The sequence below is a fragment of the Bombina bombina genome, chromosome 1, assembly GCF_027579735.1.
Source record: "Bombina bombina isolate aBomBom1 chromosome 1, aBomBom1.pri, whole genome shotgun sequence".
In the NCBI taxonomy this organism is placed as follows: domain Eukaryota; kingdom Metazoa; phylum Chordata; class Amphibia; order Anura; family Bombinatoridae; genus Bombina; species Bombina bombina.
The window spans coordinates 613,789,748-613,812,435 of record NC_069499.1 but is presented as its reverse complement, the minus strand read 5'-3'; the positions used below and the strand labels follow the sequence as shown (position 1 = coordinate 613,812,435).

General features: G+C 39.4%; 1 protein-coding gene across 5 annotated transcripts in view; it reads right to left on the bottom strand.

Moving 5' to 3' along the window:
• Positions 1-22,688, bottom strand: part of PHKA1 (phosphorylase kinase regulatory subunit alpha 1) — a 473,866-nt gene that overhangs the window by 351,737 nt on the left and 99,441 nt on the right. The window lies entirely within an intron of this gene.

The following is a 22,688-nucleotide window of genomic DNA, read 5'->3' as shown; positions in this document are numbered from 1 at the left end:
ACAACCAAACTAGTATAAGCTTAAAGTTTTAGTCTTAGAACTCAACCTTGAAGCCCAGAGTAACAGTTAAGAATTGAATCCAATTATAAAACAAATAATTGATTATGTTAGAACAAAGGAAATATGGATTTTTTTTATTTTTTTTTTAAATCACAACATTCTTCTAGCTAAAAAAGCTAAAGACATAGATTAACCCTCATTTGCGAAAAAAATTCAATAAAATGAAGACACAAATGAAATTATTAGCATGATAGTCCAGTTTAAAGGACCAGCCAATACAGTGGACTTGCATAATCAATAAATGCAAAACAACAAGACAAATGCAACAGCACCTAGTCTAGTAAATGTTGTCCCTTTAACAATGCTAAAATAAATCATAATCTGATACTTGATCTTAAAGTAAACAGAGAAAATGAAGCAATTGCAATATCCAAATAAAACTCAGGACCAAGAAAAGTACCTGAAACTAAATAATTTTCCATAAATAAGATACAACTATCTAAAGGAAAATAAATACTATTTTGCTATAGAATAGCAATAATTACAATATCAATAGCATAATTAGTAGAATTAGAGATAGCCCCAATAAATTGGAGAACCCTCCAAATTGAGTTTAACTGCTGGCAAAGAATATAGTTTAAAACCTTTGAAAAAGGAATAAAAGAAAATTCTCAGCCTATTCCATTCCCTAGTATAGGCAATTGGAAAGAAAACCTCTGAAAACACAGAAGAAATAAATAGGCAGAAATAATGTCAGCTAGTCTTAAAGAACTAGTTACCTTAATATCCAAAATAATCAACACCTTTTCAACAAAGAACAAATGTACTTTAATAATTGAAAAATAATAAAAAAGTAGATTTGTTAGTGTCAATATCAGATGAAGAAATTTCTGAAAAAAACATCATCAGAGAAGGATAAATCAGTATGTTGTTGGTCATTTGAAACTTCAATAATTAAAAAAGAAGTGAAAAAGACCTAAAAATTTTATTAGAAGGCGCGAAGTCAGACAAAGCCTTTAACATAGAATCAGAAAAATATTTCTTATAAGTCTTCTAAATATTTCTTGTAAGAAAAGAAAATATATAAAGCATAAATACTAATGGATTCCGCATGTAAAAGTATAACATAATATCTTATTACAAACCATAGCTAAAGATAAACATTTATAACATTTAAAATAAATGAACTTAGCTTTGGTAGAACTGAAACTCAGTTAAGCGTTTTTCCAAAAGTGGCTTCTGATTCAGAGTCCATTTGAGACATCTTGCAATATCTAATAGAAAAAACAACATATAAAGCAAAATTGATCAAATTCCTTAAATGACAGTTTCAGGAATGGGAAAAAAATGCCAATGAACAAGCTTCTAGCAACCAGAAGCAATAAATAATGAGACTTAAATATTGTGGAGACAACAATGACGCTCAAATTTTTTAGCGCCAAAAAAGCCGCCCACATTACTTGGCGCCTAAATGCTCTTGGCGCCAAAAATGGCGCCACATCCGGTAACGCCGACATTTTTTGGCGCAAAAACGTCAAAAAGATGACGCAACTTCCGGCGACACGTATGACGCCGGAAATGACAAGAAAATTTTTGCGCCAAGAATGACGCAATAAAATGAAGCATTTTCAGCCCCCGCGAGCCTAACAGCCCACAGGAAAAAAAGTCAAATTTTAAGGTAAGAAAAAATTGAATTATTCATATGCATTATCCCAAATATGAAACTGACTGTCTGAAAATAAGGAACGTTGAACATCCTGAATCAAGGCAAATAAATGTTTAAACACATATATTTAGAACTTTATATAAAAGTGCCCAACCATAGCTTAAAGTGTCACAGAAAATAAGACTTACTTACCCCAGGACACTCATCTACATGTAGTAGAAAGCCAAACCAGTACTGAAACGAGAATCAGTAGAGGTAATGGTATATATAAGAGTATATTGTCGATCTGAAAAGGGAGGTAAGAGATGAATCTCTACGACCGATAACAGAGAACCTATGAAATAGACCCCGTAGAAGGAGATCATTGAATTCAAATAGGCAATACTCTCTTCACATCCCTCTGACATTCACTGCACGCTGAGAGGAAAACCGGGCTCCAACCTGCTGTGGAGCGCATATCAACGTAGAATCTAGCACAAACTTACTTCACCACCTCCACAGGAGGCAAAGTTTGTAAAACTGATTTGTGGGTGTGGTGAGGGGTGTATTTATAGGCATTTTGAGGTTTGGGAAACTTTGCCCCTCCTGGTAGGAATGTATATCCCATACGTCACTAGCTCATGGACTCTTGCTAATTACATGAAAGAAAGACTCACATCTGTAAAGATCATGGCCCAGGTTGAAAGAAACAAAGAGACCTGTAGAACTAAATGATGGTGATCTTAACCACCAAATCAAGATAGATAAATATTAGGATTTGAAGATTTAAAAATGTAAAATCCTAGAATCCCTGCACCATAATTCAGCATAAAAAACTGGAAGAGGTTATCTCTATTGAAAATGAGCAAAGGGAATTGAATCCAATGCTGTGGCCATAAGACCTAAAACTTCTATGCATATATAGCAATTGAAGGAAATAATAGAGACTAAAGGTACCGACAGGTGGAACCCAATAAAATTGTCCCTTGTCTGATAGAGACAAAGACAGTGACACAAACTATCTGGAAACCTAAAAAAAAAGGTGACCCTTGTGTGAGGAATCAAGAGCTTTTGAAAAAAAGATCCTCTAACTATGTCCTGAAAGAACAAAGTTGAATCATATGAGATTCCACAGCCTCAGAAAATAATCTGAATGAAAACAGAAAATGAAGATATGCATTTATTGTATCTAATGAAAACAAATAATGCCATCACTGACCAACAAAAGGCAGAATAGACCATTTATACATGATACATTTATATAACAAAAGGATTTTCTATCTTTGGAACAATGAATAGGTTTGAATAAAACCCCAAAACCCAGTTCCTAAAAATGGAACTGGAAGAAATACCCCAGAAGATTCCAGGTCTGAGCAGCACTTGAGCCCCAACGGGTGATCAGCCTCGCTTCAACATTATCCCAAAATATATAGGACCGAAACACACTAAAAGTGTTAGCCTTACTGGAATAGCTGGAATATCAAAGAGAAAAAAGACTTCTCACAGACAGTTTTACTCTGAACTTTATTCTGTATCCAAAATCAAAGAAATTTGCAAAAATATTCAATAAAATGAAGACACAAATGAAAAATATTAGCATGATAACCCAGTTAAAGGACCAGTCAACACACTGGACTTACATAATCAACAAAAGCAAAACAACAAGACAAATGCAACAGCACTTAATCTAGTAGATTTTGTCCTTAACAATGCTAAAATAAATCATAATCTGATACTTGATTTTAAAGTAAACAGAAAAAAATGAAGCAATTGCAACATCATTCAAATAAATCACAGGTCCAAGAAAAGTACCTGAAAATAAATAATTTTCCTTAAATAAGATACAACCATCTAAAGGAAAAATAAATACTATTTTGCTATAGAAACAATAGCATAATTAGCAGAAGTAGAGATAGCCCCATTCAATTGGAGAACCTTCAAATTTGAAATGAACTGCCGGCAACGAATATAGTTTAAAACCTTTAAAGAAGGAATAAAAGAAAATTCTCAGCCTATTCCATTCCCTAGTATGAGGAACTGGAAAAAAAACTCTGAAAAAACAGAAGAATAAATAAGCAGAAATAAAATGTTAGTTAGTCTTGAAAGAACTAATTACCTTAATATCCAAAATAATCAACACCTTTTCAACAAAGAACAAATGTACTTTAATAAAAAAATAAAAAAGTTGATTTGTTAGTGTCAATATCTGATGAAGAAAATTCTGAATGAGAAAAAACATCATCAGAGAAGGATAAATTATTTATGTTGATGGTCATTTGAAACTTCAATAATTAAAAAAGAAGTTTGAAAAAGACCTAAAAATTTTATTAGAAGGCACAATGTCAGACAAAGCCTTTAAAATAGAATCAGAAAAATAGTCTTATAAATCTTCTAAGTAATTCTTGTACATAAGATGTAAAAAGAATAGCAAATATATAAAGCATAAATACTAACGGATTCTGCATGTAAAAGTTTATCATGATAACTTATTACAAACCATAGCTAAAAAAAACATTCATAACATTTTAAAATAAATGAACTTAGCTTTGGTAGGACTGAACTCAGTCAACAGGAATCCCTTAGAACATTTCTGAAACAGGAACAGTGAAATCTTGCAATATGTAATAGAAAAAAACAATATTTAAAGCAAAATTATCAAATTCCTTAAATGACAGTTTCAGGAATGGGAAAAGAATGCAAAATAATAAGCTTCTAAAAACCAGAAGCAATAAAAAAAGTGAGGTTTAAATAATGTGAGGAAAAAATGGAACAATACGCCCACATTTTTTTGCGCCAAATATGACGCCCACATTATTGGCGCTAAATACAACACCCATATTTTTGGCGCCAAGTATGACGCCACATCCTCTGACGCCGAAACCGACGCCCACATTTTTTGGCGGGAAAAAAATGTCTGAATACATATGCGTCAAAAAATGACGTTACAGAAAACAACTTCCGGCGTCAACTACGGCGCCGGAAATGACAACATTTTTTGCGCCAAAAAAGTCAGCGTCAAGAATGACGCAATAAAAAGAAACATTTCTGCCCCCGCGAGCCTAACAGCACGCAGGGAAAATGGTCAATTGAAAATTTCCAAGGTAATGAAAAATAAATTGAATTAAAATGCATAATCCCAAATAATGAAACTGACAGTCTGAATTATAAAGGAATACTGAATCATGGCAAATATATGGTATTCAAATAGGCAATACTCTCTTCACATCCCTCTGACATTCACTGCACTCTGAGAGGAAAACCGGGCTCCAGCCTGCTGCGAAGCGCATATCAACGAAGAATCTAGCACAAACTTACTTCACCACCTCCACGGGAGGCAAAGTTTGTAAAACTGAATTGTGGGTGTGGCGAGGGGTGTATTTATAGGCATTTTGAGGTTTGGGAAACTTTGCCCCTCCTGGTAGGAATGTATATCCCATACGTCACTAGCTCATGGACTCTTGCTAATTACATGAAAGAAAAAGCCAATAGCATAGGCCTCTGATAGAGAAAAAAATCAAGAGGCAAACATCAATGGGGTATTGAAATAATGAAAAAGCTTGGCGCCAAGTATGACGTACAACGTAACGTAAACTTTTTGGCACCAAAAATAACCGGAAATGACACACTCGCGTCACTAATGACGCAACCGTGTGAAAGGTCTCGGCCTCAAGTATGACACCGGAAATGACGAAGTTGCGTCAGACGTATTTTTGAGCGTCAAAAATATTTTCGCGCCAAGAATGACGCAATAAAGTTTAGCATTTGACGCACCCGCAGGCCTAATGCCACCCGCAATTTGCAAGAAGTAGTCAATTGAAAAAAGACTAAACCCCAGGTAAGAAAATAATTTCTATAAAAGATGTTTATATTACCCAAATATGAAACTGACAGTCTGCAGAAGGAAATACATGAACCTGACTCATGGCAAATATAAGTACAATACATATATTTAGAACTTTATATAAATGCATAAAGTGCCAAACCATAGCTGAGGTGTCTTAAGTAATAAAAAACATACTTGCCAAAAGACACCCATCCACATATAGCAGATAGCCAAACCAGTACAGAAACAGTTATCAGTAGAGGTAATGGTAAATTGAGAGTATATCGTCGATCTGAAAAGGGAGGTAGGAGATGAATCTCTACGACCGATAACAGAGAACCCATGAAATAGACCCCCGTTAGGGAAATCATCGTATTCGATAAGTGATACTCCCTTCACGTCCCTCTGACATTCGCTGTACTCTGAGAGGAATCGGGCTTCAACAATGCTAAGAAGCGCATATCAACGTAGAAATCTTAGCACAAACTTACTTCACCACCTCCATAGGAGGTAAAGTTTGTAAAACTGAATTGTGGTGTGGTGAGGGGTGTATTTATAGGTATTTTGAGGTTTGGGAAACTTTGCCCCTCCTGGTAGGATTGTATATCCCATATGTCACTAGCTCATGGACTCTTGCCAATTACATGAAAGAAATATATTTGATTTGAAAAAATTACCCCTGCAGCTCACCACAGCTCTGCTGTGGCGCCTATCTGCCCCCAGGGTACTGCAAAATGACTCGACAACGATCTGGTTAACAGAACATCAGTTTAGGCCCAACCGGAGCTAATGCCTGCTGCCTTCTCAGTCAGAGTAAACTGCGCGTCTGAGCGAGCGAAAATAGGCCCCGCCCATCATGGACGACGTTCACATTAGCCTGTACAACTGCATGGGAAGCGGTTAGCAATAAAGCCATGTGGTCCCCTAAGCACAACATAAATATACAGCCATACTGATTATTTGATCTTTCCAAATAAAAACCGTTAAGCTGCCTCTCCCAGTGTCCCTTTATATATGCTGCAATAAGCCCTTTATATATGCTGCTTTAAGCCCAGTACTATGTCAATAAAATAAACAAACACAGGATTTTCAGTAATACCCTTTGTTTACAGGTCTACTGCTTACCCCTTCCCTTGCAGGGAAAAAAATGTCAGCCAGTTCTGATGTACCAAGTCCCTCAGAAATAAAGGACTGAACATACCTCAATGCTGCTTGTAGCATGAAACCGTTCTCCACACTGAAGATTTCTCTTGTACTACCTTTAGAAGCTCTGTGGGAACCAACATGGATCTTAGTTACATCTGCTAATATCATCAACCTCAGGGCAGAAATCTTCTTCCATATCTCCCTGAGGAAATTAGTACTCACCGGTACCATTTAAATTAAAAACTTCTTGATTGAAGAAACTAACACCTCGCTTTACATCTTCCTAGTACTAACACAGGCAAAGAGAATGACTGTGGGTGGAGGGAAGGGAGGAGCTATATATACAGCTCTGCTGTGGTGCTCTTTTCCACTTCCTGTTAGCAGGAGGATAATATCCCACAAGTAAGGATGAAATCCGTGGACTCGTCTTATCTTGTAGAAGAAATGACTTTACCAACTTAATATCTCAAGTCAAAGAATGCATTAAAGAAGAGATCAGTGACTTGAAGAAAGAAATAGCAGATATAGGACATAGAGTGGAAGCTGTAGAAAATACACAAGATACTCACTCCTCAGCAATTACAGACCTACACAATATTATAATTGGACAAAACTCTACGATCCAAGATCTTGAAGAAAAGATAGATGACGCTGAAAATAGATCTAGGAGGCACAATATTAGAATTAGGGGAGTACCGGAGACCATAGCTGCACCTGATCTAGACCAATACCTACAGGATCTCTTTAATTTCCTTAAAAAATCTGAGGCGCCACTAAAAATAGAAATTGATAGAGCTCATAGAGCCTTACGTCCAAGGTCGAAAGACACACAACCTCCCAGAGATGTCATTGTTCATATGACAAGCTATCAAACCAAGGAAGATATCATGAAACTTGCAAGGGAACAACAGCCTATTAAATTTGAAAATGCAGATCTTCAAATATATGCAGATTTATCGCAAAGAACCCTTATCAAAAGAAGAGAACTCAAACCCCTAACTACTTTACTGCGAAAACAGAACATACCGTATAGATGGGGATTTCCATTTCAGCTAACAATTATTTGGAAGGGACGACGTCTTATCTACCTGTCATCAAAGGACATTCCCAAAATTTGCAAAGAACTGGACATCCAGATCCCGGATTTGGAAGATAATCAAATTGCTCTAAAAAGTCAAACAACAAGATCGGGCAACGTTCCCTTACCACAGAGGAAAGAATGGCAACAGGTTCAACAGAGGAAGACACAAAGAAACGTACCACACAACCTGACCACACTATCTGAAAAAGGGTGACTGGGCCTCATCTGATTTTACACTATTATACTAGAGGTCTTATATGGAACCATTACCCAGGACTTATTCCATCACACATGGGATGGGTGTTAATTGATTGATTAGGATGTCACACCTAGTCATAGGACTAGGTGTTCAAATATACAGGTAACGGTGAAAAAAAAGAGGCTATTTTGATGCCTTGAAAGTATCCGAAGATAGATATAGGTAGTTTTCATCTTGCTCTTATTGTAAGTTAACTATGTAAGTTAGATATCTGATTGCTAAAATATTCTTAGCCAGTTAGGATAATTCCTGTTTTCTTATATTAGAATGTTTTTTCTCCCTTCAATTGAGGGGACCAGTAATTATTTGTTTTGTTTTTATTTTTGTATATATTGTTTGTTTCTATGTACTTGCAGGATACTCAGAGTTTCTCTTGGAGAGACACAGAAACTCAGGTAAACATATAGAAGAAAGGTTTACAATTCATGACCCATAGGAGCAAACCTGATTCACAGGTATTGAATATCATTACACAAAACACTAAGGCTTTAAATTGCCCCAGAAAACACAGATTGGCCCTATTAGACCTACACAGGAAAGGAGGACAAATTCTCATGCTCCAAGAGACACATTTTAAATCCAAGCACACCCCTAAATTTCTATCATCATATTATCCCCAACACTTCCACAGCACGCAACCCTCAAAAAATAATAATGGAGTGTGCATATTAATACATAAATCTCTCCCCTTTACGAAAATTCATATAGAAAAAGATAAAGAAGGGAGATTCTTGTGTCTCACGGGCCTTCTCTATGGTAAACTTATCACTTTGGTAAATTTTTATGCTCCAAACAGGAACCAATATAGGTTCATCAATACCATCACTAACACTATTATAGAACATTCCAAGGGCTCTCTTGTGATGGCCGGCGATCTGAACGTACCACTTAATCCTATGTTAGATTGCACCAACCCAGACACAAGGGTAAAAATACCACACTTAGAAACCATTTGGCAAAACTTCAAATTGTTAGGATTATATGATACCTGGAGATATATGAACCCTCAAAAAAAAGACTTCACCTTCTTTTCTAACCCCAAGAAATGCTACTCTAGACTAGATTACATTTTTGTAGACCATCTAGTCCTTTCTTACCTAAAAGAGGCAAATATCATACACTCCACATGGTCAGATAACTCACTAGTCTCATGTAAAATAGTCTGGCCCTCGATCCCTCTTAGAGCCTATCAATGGAGACTAGATGAAAATTTACTTAAAGGGAAAAACGGGTTAGAGAACTGATGAAACTAATCAAATCATATTTCTCAATAAATAATACCCCAGATATAAATATCAAGACCTTATGGGAAGCTCATAAATGCACCATTAGGGGAGAATTCCTTAAAATTAAGGCCCAACTAGTAAAAAAGAAAAGAGATGAACACATTAAATTAGCTAAGGAAATCTCGGAATTAGATCTATTACACAAAAAATATCCAGGTGATACCCAAATTCTTGAAAATTTGAATAGCAAATGGAGCAAATTTAACACGGCGCTTCAAATTATTACTCAACAACAATTATTGTCTTTCAATCAGACATTTTACAGAGAAGGCAATAAATCAGGCCGCTGGTTAGCTAGAGCCCTTAAAAAAACCCAAAGATCTACATACATTCACTCGATTAAAAATGCCGCAAGCAAAAATACAGAGGACACACTAACTATAGCATCTGAATTTAAGACATTCTACCATAAACTATATTATCTATATCCCAATAGAGACATCATTTCACATACTCAAAAATTTCACCAATACTTGGAACAAGTAGATCTACCACAGTTGAATTCAGAACACAAGGAGGCACTAGACCAGCCCATATCCACTAAAGAGGTATTGGATGCTATAAAGTATCTAAAACTCAATAAAGCACCTGGCCCAGATGGCTTTTCAGGCCATTATTATAAAACATTCGCTAAGCAACTCTCACCTTATTAAACTAACCTTTTTAATAATATATCAGATACTTCTCCTTTCCCGGATACCATGCTCCAAGCCCATATTACGGTCCTGGAAAAACCAGGGAAGATCCCAGATAACCCGGCCAACTTCCGCTCAATATCCCTACTTAACGTTGATTTAAAAGTATATGCCAAAATTCTAGCAGCTCGTATAAACAAATTTCTACCCCAACTAATACATCAAGATCAGGCTGGATTTGTGCCAAACAGGGAGGCTAAGGATAAGACTGTTAAAGTTCTTAACTTAATTGACAACGTTACGAAAACGGATTCCCCTACTATATTTCTTTCAACAGATGCCGAAAAACATAATTTATGCTTACCTGATAAATTTATTTCTCTTGTAGTGTGTTCAGTCCACGGGTCATCCATTACTTATGGGATATATTCTCCTTCCCAACAGGAAGTTGCAAGAGGATCACCCAAGCAGAGCTGCTATATAGCTCCTCCCCTCACATGTCATATCCAGTCATTCGACCGAAACAAGACGAGAAAGGAGAAACTATAAGGTGCAGTGGTGACTGGAGTTATAATTTTAAAATTTAGAACCTGCCTGAAAAAGACAGGGCGGGCCGTGGACTGAACACACTACAAGAGAAATAAATTTATCAGGTAAGCATAAATTATGTTTTCTCTTGTTAAGTGTGTTCAGTCCACGGGTCATCCATTACTTATGGGATACCAATACCAAAGCTAAGTACACGGATGATGGGAGGGACAAGGCAGGAACATTAAACAGAAGGAACCACTTCCTGTAGAACCTTTCTCCCAAAACCAGCCTCCGAAGAAGCGAAAGTGTCAAATTTGTAAAATTTGGAAAAAGTATGAAGTGAAGACCAAGTTGCAGCCTTGCAAATCTGTTCAACAGAGGCCTCATTCTTAAAGGCCCAGGTGGAAGCCACAGCTCTAGTGGAATGAGCTGTAATTCTTTCAGGAGGCTGCTGTCCAGCAGTCTCATAGGCTAAACGTATTATGCTACAAAGCCAAAAAGAGAGAGAGGTAGCCGAAGCCTTTTGACCTCTCCTCTGTCCAGAGTAAACGACAAACAGAGAAGAAGTTTGTCTAAAATCTTTAGTTGCCTGTAAGTAGAACTTCAGAGCACGGACCACGTCTAGATTATGCATAAGACCTTCCTTCTTTGAAGAAGAATTAGGACATAACGATGGAACAACAATCTCTTGATTGATATTCCTGTTAGAAACAACCTTAGGTAAAAACCCAGGTTTAGAACGCAGAACTACCTTGTCTGAATGAAAGATCAGATAAGGAGAATCACAATGTAAGGCAGATAACTCAGAGACTCTTCGAGCCGAGGAAATAGCCATCAAAAACAAAACTTTCCAAGATAAAAGCTTAATATCAATGGAATGAAGGGGTTCAAACGGAACACCCTGAAGAACCAAGTTTAAGCTCCACGGAGGAGCAACAGCTTTAAACACAGGCTTAATTCTAGCCAAAGCCTGACAAAAGGCCTGGACGTCTGGATGCTCTGCCAGACGTTTGTGTAAAAGAATAGACAGAGCTGAAATCTGTCCCTTTAGCGAACTAGCGGATAAACCCATTTCTAAACCCTCTTGTAGAAAAGCTAATATCCTAGGAATCCTAACCTTACTCCATGAGTAACTCTTGGATTCGCACCAATATAAATATTTACGCCATATCTTATGGTAAATTTTTCTTGTCACAGGTTTCCGAGCCTGTATTAATGTATCAATAACCGAATCCGAAAACCCACGCTTTGATAGAATCAAGCGTTCAATTTCCAGGCAGTCAGCCTCAGAGAAATTAGGTTTGGATGGTTGAAAGGACCCTGAATTAGAAGGTCCTGCCTCAGAGGAAGAGACCATGGTGGACAGGACGACATGTCCACTAGGTCTGCATACCAGGTCCTGCGTGGCCACGCAGGCCCTATCAGAATTACCGATGCCCTCTCCTGTTTGATCCTGGCAATCAGCCGAGGTAGCAACGGAAATGGTGGAAACACATAAGCTATGTTGAAAACCCAAGGGGCTGCTAATGCATCTACCAGCACCGCTCCCGGGTCCCTGGACCTGGATCCGTAACAAGGAAGCTTCGCGTTCTGGCAAGATGCCATGAGATCCAGATCCGGTTTGCCCCAACGATGAATCAGTTGAGCAAATACCTCCGGGTGAAGTTCCCACTCTCCCGGATGAAAAGTCTGGCGACTTAGGAAATCCGCCTCCCAGTTCTCTACGCCTGGGATGTGAATCGCTGACAGGTGGCAAGAGTGAGACTCTGCCCAGCGAATTATCTTCAAGACTTCCAACATCGCTAGGGAACTCCTGGTTCCCCCTTGATGATTGATGTAAGCCACAGTCGTGATATTGTCCGACTGAAATCTGATGAACCTCAGCTTTGCTAACTGAGGCCAAGCTAGAAGAGCATTGAATATTGCTCTTAATTCTAGAATGTTTATTGGGAGGAGTTTCTCCTCCTGAGTCCACGATCCCTGAGCCTTCAGGGAATTCCAGACTGCTCCCCTGCCTAGAAGGCTGGCATCCGTTGTTACAATCGTCCAATCTGGCCTGCGAAAGGTCATTCCTTTGGACAGATGAACCGGTGACAACCACCAGAGAAGCGAATCTCTGGTCTCCTGGTCCAGATTTAGCAAAGGGGACAGATCTGAGTAATCCCCGTTCCATTGACTGAGCATGCATAGTTGCAGCGGTTTGAGATGCAGGCGCGCAAATGGCACTATGTCCATTGCCGCGACCATTAAGCCGATTACCTCCATGCACTGAGCTACTGATGGGCTTGGAACGGAATGAAGGACACGGCAAGCATTGAGAATCTTTGATAACCTGGACTCCGTCAGGTAAATCTTCATCTCTACAGAATCTATAAGAGTCCCTAGAAAAGGAACCCTTGTGAGTGGTAACAGAGAACTCTTTTCCACGTTCACTTTCCACCCATGCGACCTCAGAAATGCTAGAACTATCTCTGTATGAGACTTTGCATTCTGAAAACTTGACGCTTGTATCAGAATGTCGTCCAGGTACGGAGCCACCGCTATGCCTCGTGGTCTTGGTACCGCCAGAAGTGAGCCCAGACCCTTCATAAAAATTCTCGGGGCCGTGGCTAACCCGAAGGGAAGAGCCACAAACTGGTAATGCCTGTCTAGAAAGGCAAACCTCAGGTACCGATAATGATCTTTGTTAATCGGTATATGAAGGTAAGCATCCTTTAAGTCCACCGTGGTCATATATTGACCCTCTTGGATCATGGGTAGGATGGTTTGAATGGTTTCCATCTTGAACGATGGTACCCTTAGGAATTTGTTTAAGATCTTTAAGTCCAAGATTGGTCTGAAGGTTCCCTCTTTTTTGGGAACCACAAATAGATTTGAGTAAAATCCTTGTCCCTGTTCCGATCGCGGAACTGAGTGGATCACCCCCATGATTAAGAGGTCTTGTACACATTGTAGAAATGCCTCTCTCTTTACTAGGTTTGTCGATAACCTTGAAAGATGGAACCTCCCTTGTGGAGGAGAGGTTTTGAAATCCAGAAGGTATCCCTGAGATATAATCTTTAACGTCCAGGGATCCTGCACATCTCTTGCCCAAGCCTGGGCAAAGAGAGAAAGTCTGCCCCCCACTAAATCCGTCTCCGGATAGGGGGCCCCGACTTCATGCTGTCTTAGGGGCGGAAGTAGGCTTTCTGGCCTGCTTGCCCTTGTTCCATGACTGGTTGCCTTTCCAAACCCTGTCTGTAACGAGCAGTAGTTCCTTCCTGTTTTGGAGCGGAGGAAGTCAATGCTGCTCCTGCCTTGAAGTTACGAAAGGCACGAAAATTAGACTGTTTGGCCTTTGGTTTGGCCCTATCCTGAGGAAGGGCGTGGCCCTTACCTCCCGTAATGTCAGCAATAATTTCCTTCAAGCCGGGCCCGAATAAGGTCTGCCCTTTGAAAGGAATGTTAAGTAGTTTAGACTTGGAAGTTACATCCGCTGACCAGGATTTAAGCCAGAGCGCTCTGCGCGCCTGTATGGCGAATCCAGAATTTTTAGCCGTAAGTTTGGTTAGATGTACTACGGCATCTGAAACAAACGCATTAGCTTGCTTAAGGGTTCTAACTTTGCTCAAGGCCTCATCCAACGGCTCTGTGCGAATCGCCTCTTCCAGAGACTCAAACCAGAATGCCGCTGCAGCCGTGACAGGCGCAATGCATGCAAGAGGCTGCAATATAAAACCCTGTTGAACAAACATTTTCTTAAGATAACCCTCTAATTTTTTATCCATTGGATCTGAGAAAGCACAGCTATCCTCCACCGGGATAGTGGTACGCTTGGCTAACGTAGAAACTGCTCCCTCCACCTTAGGGACCGTCTGCCATAAGTCTCGTGTGGTGGCGTCTATAGGGAACATTTTTCTAAATATCGGGGGAGGGGAAAAAGGCACACCGGGTCTATCCCACTCCTTACTTATAATTTCTGTAAGTCTTTTTGGTATAGGAAAAACGTCAGTACACACCGGTACCGCATAGTATCTATCACACCTACACAATTTCTCTGGAATTGCCACCGTGACGCAATCATTCAGAGCCGCTAATACCTCCCCTAGTAACACGCGGAGGTTCTCAAGCTTAAATTTAAAATTTGAAATTTCTGAATCTGAAGCTCACCGTCCTCATGTTCTGCAATTTGTGACGCAGTATCAGACATGGCTCTCGTGTCATCAGCGCGCTCTGTCCTTAACCCAGAGCTATCGCGTTTGCCCCTTAATTCGGGTATATTATATAATACTTCTTTCATAACATTAGCCATATCATGTAAAGTGATTTGTAAGGGCCTAGATGTACTAGGTGTCTCAATCCTACGCATCTCCCGAGCGGGAGACGCAGGTACTGACACGTGAGGAGAGTTAGGCGGCATAACTTCCCCCTCGTTGTCTGGTGATAGCTTCTTCATCGGTACAGATTGACTTTTAATCAAAGCAATATCAATACAATTGGTACACATCGTTCTATTGGGCTCCACATTGGCTTTTGAACATGATGAACAAACAGTTTCCTCTGAATCAGACATGTTTAAAACAGACTTAGCAATGAAACTAACAAGCTTGGAAATCACTTTCAATAAGTTTACAAGCAATATAAAAAACGCTGCAGCGCTTCAAAAATACAGATATAATTAAACAATTCTTAACAAGAAGTGTATTATTAGCAGAGGATTGCACCCATTGGCAAAAGGATGATTAACCCCTCAATACCCAAAACGGATAAAACAGATATCAATTAAGATTTAACGCTTTTAATCACAGTCAGCACACTGTCACAGATCTGCTGTGACCGATTACCTCCCTCACAAATGAAATTTGCAGACCCATGAGCTCTCTAGAGACGTCCTGGATCAAGGAGGAAGAAGCAGAAAGACTGTGCAATAATTTTAACTGCGCAACAAGGCGCTAAAACAAGGGCCCTCCCACTCCAATCACAACAGTGGGAGCCCTGATATAACGGTTTCCATGCAGAAAAATATGTTAGCCATGTGGAAAAAAATCATGCCACAAGCGATTTATCACCAAAGTACCTCACAAAAACTAATAACATGCCAGTAAACGTTTTAAAAAACAACATTTTTCAATGTCATGCAAAGCTATCACTAAGCCTGCTACCAGTCGCTACCACTGCAGAGAAGGCTTAAGTATTATTTCAGTGTTAACAGTATTTTCTCAGTCAAATTCTAGTCCCTAGAATATAACTCGACTGCGCATACATTTATCAGCCTGATACCAGTTGCTACTACTGCATTTAAGGCTGTACTTATATCATACGGTAACAGCAGTATTTTCTTAGTCAATTCCATTCCCAGAAAATAAAGTACTGCACATACCTCATTTGCGGAGGACCCCGCATGCTATTCCCAGTTTCTGAAGTTACCCCACTCCTCAGAATGTCGAGAACAGCCAGTGGATCTTAGTTACGCCTGCTAAGATCATAGATAAAAAACGCAGGCAGTTTCTTCTTCCAAATACTGCCTGAGATAGAAAAACAGCACATTCCGGTGCCATTTAAAATAACAAACTTTTGATTGAAGAATAGTTAAGTAAAAACTCCAGCTCCTCTCGCGACCTCCTTCTTTGTTGAGGGTTGCAAGAGAATGACTGGATATGACATGTGAGGGGAGGAGCTATATAGCAGCTCTGCTTGGGTGATCCTCTTGCAACTTCCTGTTGGGAAGGAGAATATATCCCATAAGTAATGGATGACCCGTGGACTGAACACACTTAACAAGAGAAAGGCAATTGACAGACAAGACTGGACATACTTAGACATGACGTTACAACGGTTTGACTTTCCTATCCCTTTTATAAAGAAAATTTTGGTGCTATATACCAACCCGACAGCCCAGGTGAGAGTGAATGGATCTCTCTCAGATTTGTTTGAAATTAGAAACGGGTCTAGACAAGGATGCCCCTTATCCCCACTTTTGTTTATCCTTTCCCTAGAACCATTAGCTATCAAGATCAGGGCAAACCCCAAAATTCAGGGCATTAATGTGGGAGACAGGTCTCACAAGTTAGCAATATTCACGGATAATTTGTTGTTAACTCTATCGGATCCCCTAAACTCCATAACTCACATTATGCAAGAGATATCCTTATTTGGGGAAGTCTCCAATTTCCTAGTAAATATGTTAAAGTCGGAATTCCTGCCGGTCAATGTTCCAATGCGAACACTGGAAGTCATAAAAGCCAATTGCCCCCTGAAAATCCAACCAAAATATTTAAAGTACTTGGGTATATACCTGACATCTGAACTACAGCATACACGTAAACTTAATTATGGGGAATTGATCAACGAGTTTCACTCCTTGACTTCCTCTTGGTCGTTAAAGAATATTTCTTGGCTAGGACGTATTCAGGCTGCTAAGATGGTTCTACTACCCAAAGCTCTGTATTTGCTACAAACTGTCCCTATACAAAATATATCAAAAGAAATAGATGTTTTGCAAAAGTTTATAAACGACTATGTGTGGAAGCCAAGACCACCACGCATTAACAAAAGTACAATGAATAAGGTGCTAGACAGGGGAGGTATGGGGGTACCTCACCTCAATTCATATAAGTTAGCAATATCATTACAACGAATAGCAGAATGGTGCAGCTTCAATGTAACAGAGCCCAGAGGTTGGGTGCAGATATAAAACTTTTTGGCAGACACAAACAATCTGGGTAGTTGTTGCTGGGATCTTTCAGCCATCAAAAACGCGACTATTTCTCAGTTCTCAATTACAAATGAGACCTTGGAAAGATTGGCTATACATACTAAGAACATATAAAAGAATATCCACAAAATACTTACCACTTACAAAATTATTATTAAACCAAGAGTTTTTCCGCCAGGTCTTAAAGAACATATACATACGGAACACACATTCGCTTCTCAAATTCCCATCTTTTCAATATTAGAGAAAGGCACGTTAAAAAAAAACAACAACTAAATGATCTAGAAATCCCATTTTTCTCCTCCTGGTTCAGATACCATCAAACCAGACATTTTATTTACTCGTATAGATGTAAAGCAGATATCACACGATCCCCCACACAGTTTGAACAGGCCTGCATATATGGTAGGAAATCCCAAAAATCAGTCTCCACTCTATATAAAATAGTTCTAGATAACAGATTTCCTAACCTTCCAACATACACAAAAAGCTGGGATAGGGAATTGGGTGTAAATACATTGATTAAAGAATGGCATAACAGATTCAAAAACCTGTCAAATTCAGCTCACTCCTCGAAAGCTAAAGAAACAAACATTAAAATATTTATGAGATGGTACTTAACACCTGCAAAACTTAAACATATATTTAAAAAATGCTCTAACATTTGTTGGAGGTGTGGGGGTCAAATAGGCAGTATGAGTCATATCTGGTGGGAATGTGACCCAATTAATGCTTACTGGAGGAAAATATATGTGGAAATTAACAAAGCGCTACACACACTAATAACCCCCAACCCAGAAGTAATTTTCCTATCAAAGATGCCACAAATTTTATGCAGGATTAGGAGATAGTTGTTCCTAATAATGGTGAATGCGGCTTAACAAATGATCCCTAGGCAATGGAAGACATCTAACATCCCTGATATTAAAGAATGGAGGGGACTAGTGGATTCTGACCTTATCCTCAAGAGATTTTACTACCTACGGGGGGGAAAGATAGATCTATATGAAGACATGTTGTTTATCTGGGAATCATATAAATATGGTATTAGGGAATAAGTTATAATTTACAATTTATATTAGGATCCCTGATTTTAAAACAGTAATTGATACCACATATAGATACGATATTTAAACAGAGTTAAAATGATCAATCTGAGTACTCGTGGTCTATTTTTTGTTCATAAGTTAATTGACAAAGTGAAGTATAACCTATTTGTTTTATCAGGTAATTGTACTTTTGAATCGTGTTGGGTAACTTCAATTGAAGATTACATGTTGTTACTAACGAAATTTTTCTCACGCAGTAAGTAAATGGATACTTAGGTTATAATTATCATTGGAACATTTTGCACACGAAAAGAGAGATAATTAACCTAACACATTAGCACATATGTGTTGTCTTATACCGCTAAGACTGCTATCATAAGAACTATTAATTTAGCCATTATCTATTACATTGTTGTTATCACAGGAAGAGACAAACGAAATGTAATGTATTTAAGATGGTCTTGTTTTATTCTTTTTCTTGTTTTTGATTTTGACATTGTTTGAAAATAAAAATTATAATTTAAAAAAAAAATATATCTCTGTCCGAGACCACCTTAGGAAAAAAGCCAAACTTGGTACGAAAAACTACTCTGCAAAGCTGAGAGTTAGGAAACCCTCCGAGCAGAATGAGAACAAAACTCTCCAAGACAACAACTTAATATCAATAGAATGCATAGGCTCAAACGAAGCCTGACGAAAAACTTTAAGAACAAGCTTAAGGCTCCAAGGGAGCAACTGACTTAAACATAGTCCTGCTTCAGACCAGGACCTGATAAAAGGATTGTACATCCGGCACGTCCGCCAGACACTTGAGCAGCAGAATGGAATGCCGAAATCTGACCCTTGAGGGTACTAACATATAACCCCTTCTCAAGGCCTACCTGGAGAAAAGATAAGATCCTTGTGATCCTGCCATATATTATAGAAAATCTTTCTAGTGAAAGGCTTACGAGCCTGAATCGTGGTCTCAATAACCGATTCGAAAAACCCACGTTTAGCTAAAAACAAGCAATCAATCACCAAGAAGTCAGTTTCAGAGAAATGATTTGTATGAAAGAGATTCCTGAAGCAGAAGATTCTTCCTCAGCGGAAGTTTCCACGGAGGTAGAGATGACATCTCTACTAGATCCGCCTACCAGATCCTGCGAGGCCACGCAGGAGTTAGGAGAAAACCAATGCTCTCTCCAATGAGATCCGAAAGATGACTCGCGGAAAGATAACAAACAGAGAAGGAGGATATGCCAACCTGAAGTTCCAAGGAACTGCCAGAGCATCTATTAGAAAGGCTTGAGGATCTCTTGACCTCGAACCGAACTGGGTTCTGACAAGACCCCATCAGAACCAATTCTGGTAACCACCATTTGGTAGATAACCTGGAGAACACTTCCGGATGGAGTTCCCACTCCCCGAGATGAGAAGTCCGTCTGCTCAGAATTCCGCTTTCCAGTTGCCCATTCCAGAAATGTGGATGGCAGATGGACAATAACTGTGAGCACCCACTCACAGAAAAAAAGCTGAAACACTTCCTGCATGACTAAGGAACTAGAGTTCCTCCCTGGAAGTTGATGAAAGCCACAGAGGCTATGTTGTCTGACTAGAACCCGACAAAAAGGGCTAAAGACAACGGAGGTCAAACCATCAGAACATCGTAAATCGCTATCAACTTCAAACGATAAAGGGGAGAGCAGACTTCTCCCAAGAAAGTCCCTGCGTTAGAATGCGGGCAGCGATCCCGTTAACTCTTGCATGATAAGCGAGCGCTCTACTGTTTGAGCTAATTCCCCGGCCCGTTCTCGAGTCCCAGACACCTCCCCAGCCCAGCAGGCTGGTGTCCGTGGTCACAAATGCCCAGGAAGGCCTCCAAAGCGTGAGTCCTGAGACCAAAGATCCTGATAAAGCCACCACGGGAAAGAGACTCTTGTCAACAGATCTAGATACTCTGAGACATCCGGAAAATCCCCATTCAACTGAATGACCATGCAAAACTGCTGAGCTCTCAGACGTAATCGGACACTGAGTCACTGAGGCCGAACAGTGGACAGAAGGAGGCCAGAGGAAGGATTTAGGCTTTCCTGACCTCAGACAGAAGAACTTCATTGAAAGGATCAATAAAAATTCCTAATCAGAATACCTATGTAGCTGGGACAAGGGATCTCTTCTCCAGCTCCACTTCCATTCGTGGAATGAAGAAATACAACAAAAACCTCCAATGAGATCTTGTTTGTAGAAAGATGGGAACCTTGAGAAAATAAGGCCATTGTTGGCCCACAAACTGAAAAAGTTCGCCGGATAAGCAAAACTCAGAAATCTGAGCTGATCCCTTTGAATGGGAAACTGAGGGTACGCATCTTTTAGGTCTAAGGCCATTATAAACTGACCCTCTTCTACCAAGGAAGAAGGGAGCAAATAGTCTCAATCTTGAAGGACTGTACTCAGAGAAACTTAGACATTTCATGCCTAAATTAGGACGAAAAATACTTGGAACAGAATGGAAATGAAACTAGACCCTGTTCCTAAATTGGAACTGGAACAATCCCTCTCAGGAAGGAAGATTCTGAACACATTTCAAGAACGCCTCTCTCTTTATCTGGGCTACAGATAAACCTGACAGGAGGAATCAATTCGTAACCTTGGGGTACTATATCTACAGCCCTGTAGGGATCTAGGCCATCTAATATTCAGGTAAGAGAAAAAATGAGATAGACTGCCCCCCACAGGATCCAATCCTTGATCTGGGGCTAACCTTCATGCTGAATGAGAGTTAGCTGCGGCTTTCTTTAATTACTTCCCCCTGATCCAAGACTGACTGGGTATCCAAGAGGACTTGGACTGCTCCTGCTCGAAAGACATATCCTGAGTTACAAAGGAACGAAAAGCAGCAGCAGAAATAAAATATTGGCCTAACAGCCTGTCATTGATCTCCTCATGGAGTCCACCAAAATGGAAACAGACAAGGCGTTGTACCAAAAAGATGCCGGACTTGTCCATAAAGGTTCTTAAACGAGCATCTATCCAAAATAAGGTTTGAAGTTCTCTTAACCAGAATAGCAATGGCCCCTACTACTTTAAGCACCATGATATTTAAAGGAGACAGCTTATTACAGACAGGAGAAGGGGAAAAGGAATCCTTGACTTCACCCATACCTGAGAAAATTCTATTAGCACGGTCAAGAACAGGAACATTTTTAACAAATAAAGCCGAGTAAATATAAAATTCACTAGATTCTTGAGGATTGACAACGACAGGAGAGTCGAAGTGTACCAAGTAGCCAACCCTTCCTAAATAAATAGGAGTTCAGGCTTGAATCTGAAGAGAACTACTTCAGTACTAGATGAAGGAATTACACTGTCCAAATCTGAGGTTTAACCCTCAGATGCTACCGACTATCCTACTCATAAAACTATAAGGAGGACAAAATGTGTAGCAGCAAGCGGAGCAGAAACCTTACTATCTGATTCATTAAATAACCTCTTGCGATTTCCCTTTAAGATAGGAAAAGCAGATAAAGCCACAGATGCCAAAAGACACCTGGTCAGACAATTCTGCAAGCAAATAAACTCCTCCAGGAGATTGAGAGGAACTGCAGGGCACTGCATGTGACGCTTGAGGAGAAAACTGTAGAATTACTTAAACAGCATCTCCTGAGAGACATGGAGCTCAAGTTAAATTAAAATAGTTTCTCATTAAAAATAGGAGAAAACAATTCTGAAAATACAAATACAAGTAGACTTGTGTCCATAGGAGTAGAATCTCTCTCTCCATGGACAAATTCACACACAAGCACAATAATGAAATTTAAAAGCTGTGCTGCCACTTTAACTGATATAAAGTGCTTAGTAATCTATGTACTGTCACTTTAAGGAAGTCCTAAGAAAGTTATAGTAACATTCAGCTTCAAAAGGATCTAGAAAACCATAAATACTTTATAATAACATTCAGTATTATATTCCAGATGGTTTAACAGAACCCTTGGACCCCAGTCCCACAGAGCACTTGAATTTCTGACATCGGGGACAGAAGCCATGAACATACACACCTGCAGAAAATGGCGTCAATCCGCAAGAGTGTTAGACATCATAAAGGTGCTCCATAAAAAACAAACAAAAAAAAACCCTGTTCTATCCAAACAGCCTGCTACCCAAACAACACTGCTCCAACTAGGAGTGGAAGGCATTATACATATCGAAAAACGGCCTGAGGAGAAAGCTGCGCTCTAAGAAAACGCGCGCTTCCAGACGACATGACAAAGTTATGTAAACAGAGCTCTCGCTTTGATTTATAACTGAGCCGCAAAATCGCCAGGGCCGATAACAAAACAAAAGACATGTTGCACAAATCACGAGAAATAATAGCTCAAAGTACAAGTGTTTGATGAGATCATGAATCTAAATTTAATACACAGTCTGCCATGTGGTTAAACAAAAAGAGCCCCAATAAACCTGTTTAACCCCTTCAGAATGAATAAAAGGTAAACAGTCACTCTCAACCATGTCACCCTGAGTGCCTGCACGCTGCAATAATAGATATCCTAACTAGGA